This window comes from Nansenia antarctica (assembly GCF_963989245.1).
Source record: "Nansenia antarctica genome assembly, chromosome: 17".
Classification (NCBI taxonomy): domain Eukaryota; kingdom Metazoa; phylum Chordata; class Actinopteri; order Argentiniformes; family Microstomatidae; genus Nansenia; species Nansenia antarctica.
In genome coordinates, this window is record NC_137687.1 from 20980330 (window position 1) to 20990078 (window position 9749).

Sequence of the window (9749 nt, forward strand, 5' to 3'; positions counted from 1 at the left end):
TACACCTCCTCTCTCCTACACCTCCTCTCTCCTCCACCTCCTCTCTCCTACACCACCTCTCTCCTACACCTCCTCTCTCCTCCACCTCCTCTCCTACACCTCCTCTCTCCTCCACCTCCTCTCTCCTACACCTCCTCTCTCCTACACCTCCTCTCTCCTCCACCTCCTCTCTCCTACACCTCCTCTCTCCTCCACCTCCTCTCTCCTACACCTCCTCTCTCCTACACCTCCTCTCTCCTCCACCTCCTCTCTCCTACACCTCCTCTCTCCTCCACCTCCTCTCTCCTCCACCTCCTCTCTCCTCCACCTCCTCTCTCCTACACCTCCTCTCTCCTCCACCTCCTCTCTCCTCCACCTCCTCTCTCCTCCACCTCCTCTCTCCTCCACCTCCTCTCTGCTACACCTCCTCTCTCCTCCACCTCCTCTCTCCTCCACCTCCTCTCTCCTCCACCTCCTCTCTCCTCCACCTCCTCTCTCCTACACCTCCTCTCTCCTCCACCTCCTCTCTCCTCCACCTCCTCTCTCCTACACCTCCTCTCTCCTACACCTCCTCTCTCCTACACCTCCTCTCCTACACCTCCTCTCTCCTCCACCTCCTCTCTCCTCCACCTCCTCTCTCCTCCACCTCCTCTCTCCTCCACCTCCTCTCTCCTCCACCTCCTCTCTCCTACACCTCCTCTCTCCTCCACCTCCTCTCTCCTACACCTCCTCTCTCCTCCACCTCCTCTCTCCTCCACCTCCTCTCTCCTCCACCTCCTCTCTCCTACACCTCCTCTCTCCTCCACCTCCTCTCTCCTACACCTCCTCTCTCCTCCACCTCCTCTCTCCTACACCTCCTCTCTCCTCCACCTCCTCTCTCCTCCACCTCCTCTCTCCTACACCTCCTCTCTCCTACACCTCCTCTCTCCTCCACCTCCTCTCTCCTCCACCTCCTCTCTCCTCCACCTCCTCTCTCCTCCACCTCCTCTCTGCTACACCTCCTCTCTCCTACACCTCCTCTCTCCTACACCTCCTCTCTCCTACACCTCCTCTCTCCTACACCTCCTCTCTCCTCCACCTCCTCTCTCCTCCACCTCCTCTCTCCTACACCTCCTCTCTCCTACACCTCCTCTCCTCCACCTCCTCTCCTACACCTCCTCTCTCCTCCACCTCCTCTCTCCTCCACCTCCTCTCTCCTCCACCTCCTCTCTCCTACACCTCCTCTCTCCTCCACCTCCTCTCTCCTCCACCTCCTCTCTCCTCCACCTCCTCTCTCCTCCACCTCCTCTCTCCTCCACCTCCTCTCTCCTCCACCTCCTCTCTCCTCCACCTCCTCTCTCCTACACCTCCTCTCTCCTCCACCTCCTCTCTCCTCCACCTCCTCTCTCCTACACCTCCTCTCTCCTCCACCTCCTCTCTCCTACACCTCCTCTCCTCCACCTCCTCTCTCCTACACCTCCTCTCTCCTACACCTCCTCTCTCCTACACCTCCTCTCCTCCACCTCCTCTCTCCTACACCTCCTCTCTCCTACACCTCCTCTCTCCTACACCTCCTCTCTCCTACACCTCCTCTCTCCTCCACCTCCTCTCTCCTACACCTCCTCTCCTACACCTCCTCTCTCCTCCACCTCCTCTCTCCTACACCTCCTCTCTCCTACACCTCCTCTCTCCTCCACCTCCTCTCTCCTCCACCTCCTCTCTCCTCCACCTCCTCTCTCCTACACCTCCTCTCTCCTACACCTCCTCTCTCCTACACCTCCTCTCTCCTACACCTCCTCTCTCCTCCACCTCCTCTCTCCTCCACCTCCTCTCTCCTACACCTCCTCTCTCCTACACCTCCTCTCTCCTCCACCTCCTCTCTCCTACACCTCCTCTCTCCTACACCTCCTCTCTCCTACACCTCCTCTCTCCTCCACCTCCTCTCTCCTACACCTCCTCTCTCCTACACCTCCTCTCTCCTCCACCTCCTCTCTCCTACACCTCCTCTCCTCCACCTCCTCTCTCCTACACCTCCTCTCTCCTCCACCTCCTCTCTCCTCCACCTCCTCTCTCCTACACCTCCTCTCTCCTCCACCTCCTCTCTCCTCCACCTCCTCTCTCCTACACCTCCTCTCTCCTCCACCTCCTCTCTCCTACACCTCCTCTCTCCTACACCTCCTCTCTCCTCCACCTCCTCTCTCCTCCACCTCCTCTCTCCTACACCTCCTCTCTCCTACACCTCCTCTCTCCTCCACCTCCTCTCTCCTACACCTCCTCTCTCCTACACCTCCTCTCTCCTACACCTCCTCTCTCCTACACCTCCTCTCCTCCACCTCCTCTCTCCTACACCTCCTCTCTCCTACACCTCCTCTCTCCTACACCTCCTCTCTCCTCCACCTCCTCTCTCCTCCACCTCCTCTCTCCTACACCTCCTCTCTCCTACACCTCCTCTCTCCTCCACCTCCTCTCTCCTACACCTCCTCTCTCCTACACCTCCTCTCTCCTCCACCTCCTCTCTCCTCCACCTCCTCTCTCCTCCACCTCCTCTCTCCTCCACCTCCTCTCTCCTACACCTCCTCTCTCCTACACCTCCTCTCTCCTCCACCTCCTCTCTCCTCCACCTCCTCTCTCCTACACCTCCTCTCTCCTACACCTCCTCTCTCCTACACCTCCTCTCCTACACCTCCTCTCTCCTACACCTCCTCTCTCCTCCACCTCCTCTCTCCTACACCTCCTCTCTCCTACACCTCCTCTCTCCTACACCTCCTCTCTCCTCCACCTCCTCTCTCCTCCACCTCCTCTCTCCTCCACCTCCTCTCTCCTCCACCTCCTCTCTCCTCCACCTCCTCTCTCCTCCACCTCCTCTCTCCTACACCTCCTCTCTCCTACACCTCCTCTCTCCTCCACCTCCTCTCTCCTCCACCTCCTCTCTCCTCCACCTCCTCTCTCCTACACCTCCTCTCTCCTACACCTCCTCTCTCCTACACCTCCTCTCTCCTACACCTCCTCTCCTACACCTCCTCTCTCCTACACCTCCTCTCTCCTCCACCTCCTCTCTCCTACACCTCCTCTCTCCTACACCTCCTCTCCTACACCTCCTCTCTCCTCCACCTCCTCTCTCCTACACCTCCTCTCTCCTACACCTCCTCTCTCCTAAACCTCCTCTCCCCGTCCCTCTCCCGTCTCCCTGCCTCGACACGTCCTGACGGCCCGTTCCCACACCCACGCAATCCCAGCATGCATCATTCCCAGTCAGTCAGTAGGTAGCCAGTCGGTCAGCCAGTCAGAGTGGGCGGCACTAAACCAACAGACAGACAGCTCCCCCCCCCCCCCCCCCCCCCAGGCCCGTGTCGGCCCATTAACCAGCTAACTGGCACGTGTGGGCGTAGGAGGAGCAGGCGGGGGCATTAGGACAGACAACCGAGGCGGGGCTGGGTGATTGAGAGTGGCGTGGGCGGTGGGATATGTTTTCCGGCGTAGAGCCACTGGGGGGTTCGGAAGTGTGTGTGTGTGTGTGTGTGTGTGTGTGTGTGTGTGTGTGTGTGTGACAGGGCAGGGCGGTGGAGCAATGCGGTGGTTTGTCTGCGGTGGCGGTGGTCGGGATGACAGACAGACAGACACCCGTGGGCGGACAGGCTGGCGTTGGAACATGCCGTTTCTGTTTAGTTTGGACAAGCGTAGTCTGGGCCCACTACCCACCACTACTACTACTACTACTACTACTACTACTACTACTACTACTACTACTACTACTACTACTACTATCAGCCCCCCCCCCCCCTCCCTCCCTCCTCCTGCCCCCCCAACCCCATAGACTGACACAGTCCACCGCCAGCCTGCCAGACAGTCCTGTCCGGTTGTGATTGACGGCTTGGCCTGAATGAGCTACTGTGGAACTGGGTTTGGGTTGTCCTCTAGAGTCACTTATTGATTGGCCAGGGCCTCAAAGCCACTAATCAAATGAGGGGGGCCCAGGGCAAGGTTCTCACATGTCTCACACACACACACACACACACAGAAATGCTCACATGCACACGCACACGCACACACACACACACACATAACGCTTACACGCACACGCACACACACACACACACATAATGCTTACACGCACACGCACACACACACATACACACACACACACACACACACACACATATTGCTTACACGCACACGCACACACACGCACACACACACACACACATAATGCTTACACGCACACGCACACACACGCACACACACACACACACGCACATACACACACACACACACACACACAAACACACATAATGCTTACACGCACACGCACACACATAACACACAACACACACAAATTGCTTACACTCACACACACACACACACACACACACACACACACACACACACACCGCCAGTCGGCCAGGGAGTCAGGTCCAGCCGCAGCATCTGCCTGGGCTATCCGTCCATCAGCCTGGTGATGGAGGGGTTAAGTCTGCGTACGTCTAGGACAGCCTGGTGATGGAGGGGTTAAGTCTGCGTACGTCCAGGACAGCCTGGTGATGGAGGGGTTAAGTCTGCGTACGTCTAGGACAGCCTGGTGATGGAGGGGTTAAGTCTGCGTACGTCCAGGACAGCCTGGTGATGGAGGGGTTAAGTCTGCGTACGTCTAGGACAGCCTGGTGATGGAGGGGTTAAGTCTGCGTACGTCTAGGACAGCCTGGTGATGGAGGGGTTAAGTCTCCAGAGCCCCCAGAGAGCAACAGGCACCTTCACAGGGACCTGCTTCCACCAGGCCCGCGGGGCCAGGCCAGTTGATTCCTACAAGTTGCGTATGCTTCCTGGCATCCCATGTGCAGCCTTAACATCAGCCTGCCTTCAACCTGAGTAGAAGAATGGGGAGGGACAGGAACGTCAGGAACGTCCACCTGGTTTTATCTGCTTGTTGTTCCAAAATGTGACAGCTGCTGGTGGAAGGGCGAACAAGCCGGCCGCCGATTTAATGATCAGACTTTTATTTTGAAAAATGTGAATACATTTCAGCGTTGTTGATAATCAATGACACACTCACTAGTCAACTAACACAGCTTGTTGTGTGAGCCTGCTAACAATGTAAAGTAGTGTTCTAGTTAACTAGGTAGCAGTGGGGATTACTCACCAAATCCATTGCGTTGCAGTATTTTGGCTTGACTAGCGAGTGTGTGTTGGGACTTTCGACAACGTTGAAATGTGTTTCCGTGTTTCAAAATAAAAGTCCAAACATTTTGAGTGGTCGACTTGTTCCCCCTTTCACCAGACCCTGTCACAAATGAGTCGCTAACCTACAGGCTTGCTTTTTTGTTGAGATTTCTTTTGATTTATAGAGTATTCCATTTCCACCTTGATTGGAAGCTACCTACCTTCCCAAGAGATCTACTAAAGATGATGAGGATGAGGATGATGACGATGATGAAGATGATGATTTGCATTTGCATTTGCATTGTACTCTCCAACCAACCATGACACAATTACTATACATGTGCAAATTGTGTTTATCAATGACAACAGTGAGCTCTTTTAAAGAATTTGTCAATCATTGACTAATCTGAGCTAAAACCACATGGCAACACAGTACCCTCTTAGGCCACAGCTGTTGTATTCTCCAACAGATACAGTACTTTACTGCAATTTTATGTCTCTACATTAATATTATTATAATGACTATAGGCATTAGCCCCCCCTCCCCCTGCTTCACAAGACACGCACACCCACGCATGCATGCAAGCATGCACTCAATCACGCACGCATGCACATTTGAATACTCACAGTACAGCATTACATCAAAATATAATTAAATAGAACAAATGTCACACAGATCGTCATGGAAACAACATAGGGTTCCTTCTAGAGAAGCCCTCAGGATTATCAGGACCCCAGCCACCCCAATCAGAAACTGTTCACGCTACCGCCGTCAGGGAAACGCTCCCGTACCGTCTGGATGTCAAACAGCTATTTCCCTCAAGCAGTCAGGATCCAGGGGGAATGCACTGGAACAAAACAAAAGACTGTCTCCCCCAAACCACCCTCACTGCAAAAAGAATATCTATATGATATGACTAACTGCACTCTAACTGATTACTTGAACACTACCTGACGACTACTTGACTTTCTGTACTGTATCATATCTGTATCATATAGCATATTGTTTGATATTTCATCATATTGTATCTGTACAGCATTTTGCACTATTGTTTCTACTGCAGTACGACTAGTCCCGCTGTAGTACGACCACCATCACTTTATTACCTTATTCTACATCATTATTACTTACTTTACTTATTTTACTTTATTCTATTATTGTTGTATCTTGCTGCAATGCCAACCTCGAAGAACTTATAGCTAAGCATTTTACTCTTGTGTACCTGTACATTGGATGTAATCAGATTCTGATTCTGATTCTGAAACAGGTAGCGCCATCTTCGCTACACAGCTAAAGGCCAGTTCAGACCAAAGAGCCGCGATGAGACGAGACCGTTTCAGAACGTGTGTGTGTGTGTGTGTGTGTGTGTGTGTGTGTGTGTGTGTGTGTGTGTGTGTGTGTGTGGGGGGGGGGGGGGGGGGGGGGGGGGGGTGGGTGTACACAGCTTCTAGTCGCAGCGGTCTGAGTTATCTTTAATCTTTCATCTTTGGTCTGAACTGCCCAGTTTTAGAACGTCGGTTGCAAGTGGTTGCCGAGTTTTTCTCTGCGACGTTCAGAAACGGTCTCATCTCGTCACAGATTTTTGGAGTGAACTGGCCCTTAGCTTCCCACAACAGCTAACAAAGATCAATGTGTTGCAAGCTGCTTAAGCACATGTCCAAAGCTGCCAAATATCAGTATTACTACCTGACACCTGAAGCCAATACTACCAAGAAGTGTGACTTGGGACTGGTATTTGAACAGTTCTATAGAAAAGGCACATAGAAACCTTCCCCTCCAACTGAACTCAAAGGACTCCTACCTTTTATCCAGTACAGAACTGACATCCTCAAGGAAATGTATCTAATGATTATTTCATGGCCAACTTCTTCTTCACCCTCCCCACCCCCCATCGCTCACTTTAGATATCAAACTGAATTTGTGAATTTCTGTACGTGACTTGTCCTCCAAGGAGCTATTGACGTCTTAATACAATGAAAAGCAAAATAAACATAATTATCAAGATCGTTATAATCATCTCTTGCCCTGCGGCCCACACATGAATAATTCATGGCCCGGTGGTTAATTAAATGGATGTGTGTGTGAAGGCCTCCATCGCCCGTGTATTTCGGACAGTACTATTAAAGGAGAGTAAATATTAACTCATTCACACCACTGAGAGTGACGGTACTACGAGAAAGAGAGAAAGGATACATAAATACATCAATTCGCTTGTCCTTCGCTTCACCTTCAGCCGTAAACGGTGGTAAATGACAGCGTTTTTATCTGTTTCTTCACATTTGAGAATCAACGTAATAACCAACCAGTCAGACAGACAGACAGACAGACAGACAGACAGACAGACACTCTACGCACCATTGAGAGCTTCCATCACGGCAGCGGCTCCATAGAACCACAAAGACTTCAACAAGTCAAGGCCGTCCTAGATTTATTGCAGACTACCGAACAGTTATTAGTTCCATCTCCCCGGGTGATTACTACATCAACATCAATATAGAAAACCTCAACCTCTTCCAGCCCTTATGGCCCTGTGGTACTGTGGATATTGTAGTTGTATTATAAACGAACAACACACACACACACACACACTCACACACACATACACTAGCAAATATGTGCACATGCACATGACACACACATGCAGTACATGCCAAACACACGCACACACGCATCCTAACACACACTTATATATTATTACAGCTCTATACACAGAGGCGTTAGTGCTGATATAACAGCCTCTGCATGTCCAGTGGTAATGTAGCGACCCGTTGACTTTATTATGTATTAGTGGTCCTGCGGCCCCCCTTCATTATCCCCTAATGACATTTGGTGGATCCAGTAATCAGCCTCCAGAGACCCCGCCAGCCATTAGCCTGTTCCACTGAGATCAGCACATCCACACACACACACACACACACACACACACACACACACACACACACGCACACACACACACACACACACACACACACATACACACACACACACACACCCACACACCCACACACATCCACACACACACACATCCACACACACACACACACACACACACACATACTACTAAAAGACTAACACCCTAATGTGCACAAAAACAAGAGCAGAGAACGAAACAGTAAATAAAAAACAGGCTCACACACGCTCAAATATGTCTGCGGCGGGTGGAAATACACGTGTGTACACCCACCCACCCACACACACACACACACACACACACACACACACACACACACACACAAGGAGAAGAGGGGGGAAGGGGCCCTTAGGGGAGAGACTAGGTAGTGTGTGCTGGGTCCTAGGTACTGGGCCCTTAGTCCTGGGTGCGGGTTGGGTTGTTTCAGCCCCATGGGTTCTTGGTTCTGGATGCTGAATTTTCTGGGTTCTGGGTTCTGGGTGCTGGGTGCTGGGTGCTGGGTTCTGGGTGCTGGGTGGTGGTTCTGGGTGCTGGGTTCTGGGTTCTTGGTGCTGGGTGTATAGTTTCAGCCCCAGGGTGTCTGGGTGGGGTGTGTCTCCCCCTGGCTCATAGAGGATAACGCTCTTGGCACAGAAGGCTCGTTACGCCCGGCCCCTCCCCCCTCAGCACACTCAGCCCCCTCCAGCTGGGGCCGACCCACCGACAGACTGGCAGACTTTTAAATGCCCAGGTGGCACAGGAAACCCTGGAACCATGCCCAGACTGGCACGGGAGTCCGCACACACACACACACACACACACACACACACACACTCTCGGTTACATGTCTGAACACACACACTACACACTAGTAGTAGTGTGGGCACGAATACACACACACACACACCCACCCAACATACAATAAATCCAACTGCTCAAACACACACACACAGACACACACACAAACACACACACAGACACACACACAGACTCACACACAGCCGTTCTCCACCTTCTCGCAATTAACACCACTCTCATAACTGGGGGGCGCAGAGGAAATGAGGTTCTGGTTTGGGGAGGTGGGAAGGGAAGGGGGGGTGGCGGTGGGAGGGGGGGGTAGGGAGGCTTGAAAGGGGTAGCAGGATTAGGGAGGCGGCGGGGGTTATGGTTGGGAGAGGAAATATAATGTGGTGGTATGGAAGTATGTAGCCGGCGTAAGGTAATCAGTACGTGCCCGTACAAAGCCGTTCCCACACCTCCACCGTGTCTCCCCGTCTCTGTCTGGAGCCTACCCTTCCCTCTGCCTCCCCATGCCCATGTTGGCCTGTCACGGCCAATTAAGCTGATACATTGGCTGACAGAAGAGACAATTAAAAAAAGGCAAATTAAAAAACGCGATGTGAAGCTTCAGCGATGTAATTCATCCTCGACATGTGTTCACAATTAAGGGCGGTTTACCCCGTTTACCTACTCTACACCCCTGCAGACTGCCTGGCGGATGGTTAATGAGAGAAACACCGCCCTATTAGTGTCGTGTGACTGACGAGAGAGTGTGTGTTTTCGGGGGGTGTCGAATGAACGAACGACAGGCGTGTCTCCGATGTACACTTTTTAGACTACCCCCGTCGTTGAGGTGAAGCGGGTGACGATCGTGTCAGATGGGGTCTTTTAGTGTGTCCTCTCTCTGCCGTGACTTTCCCAGTGGCGGGGTTGGGTTGGACGCTGGTTGCCAGTGTGTATTTAAGG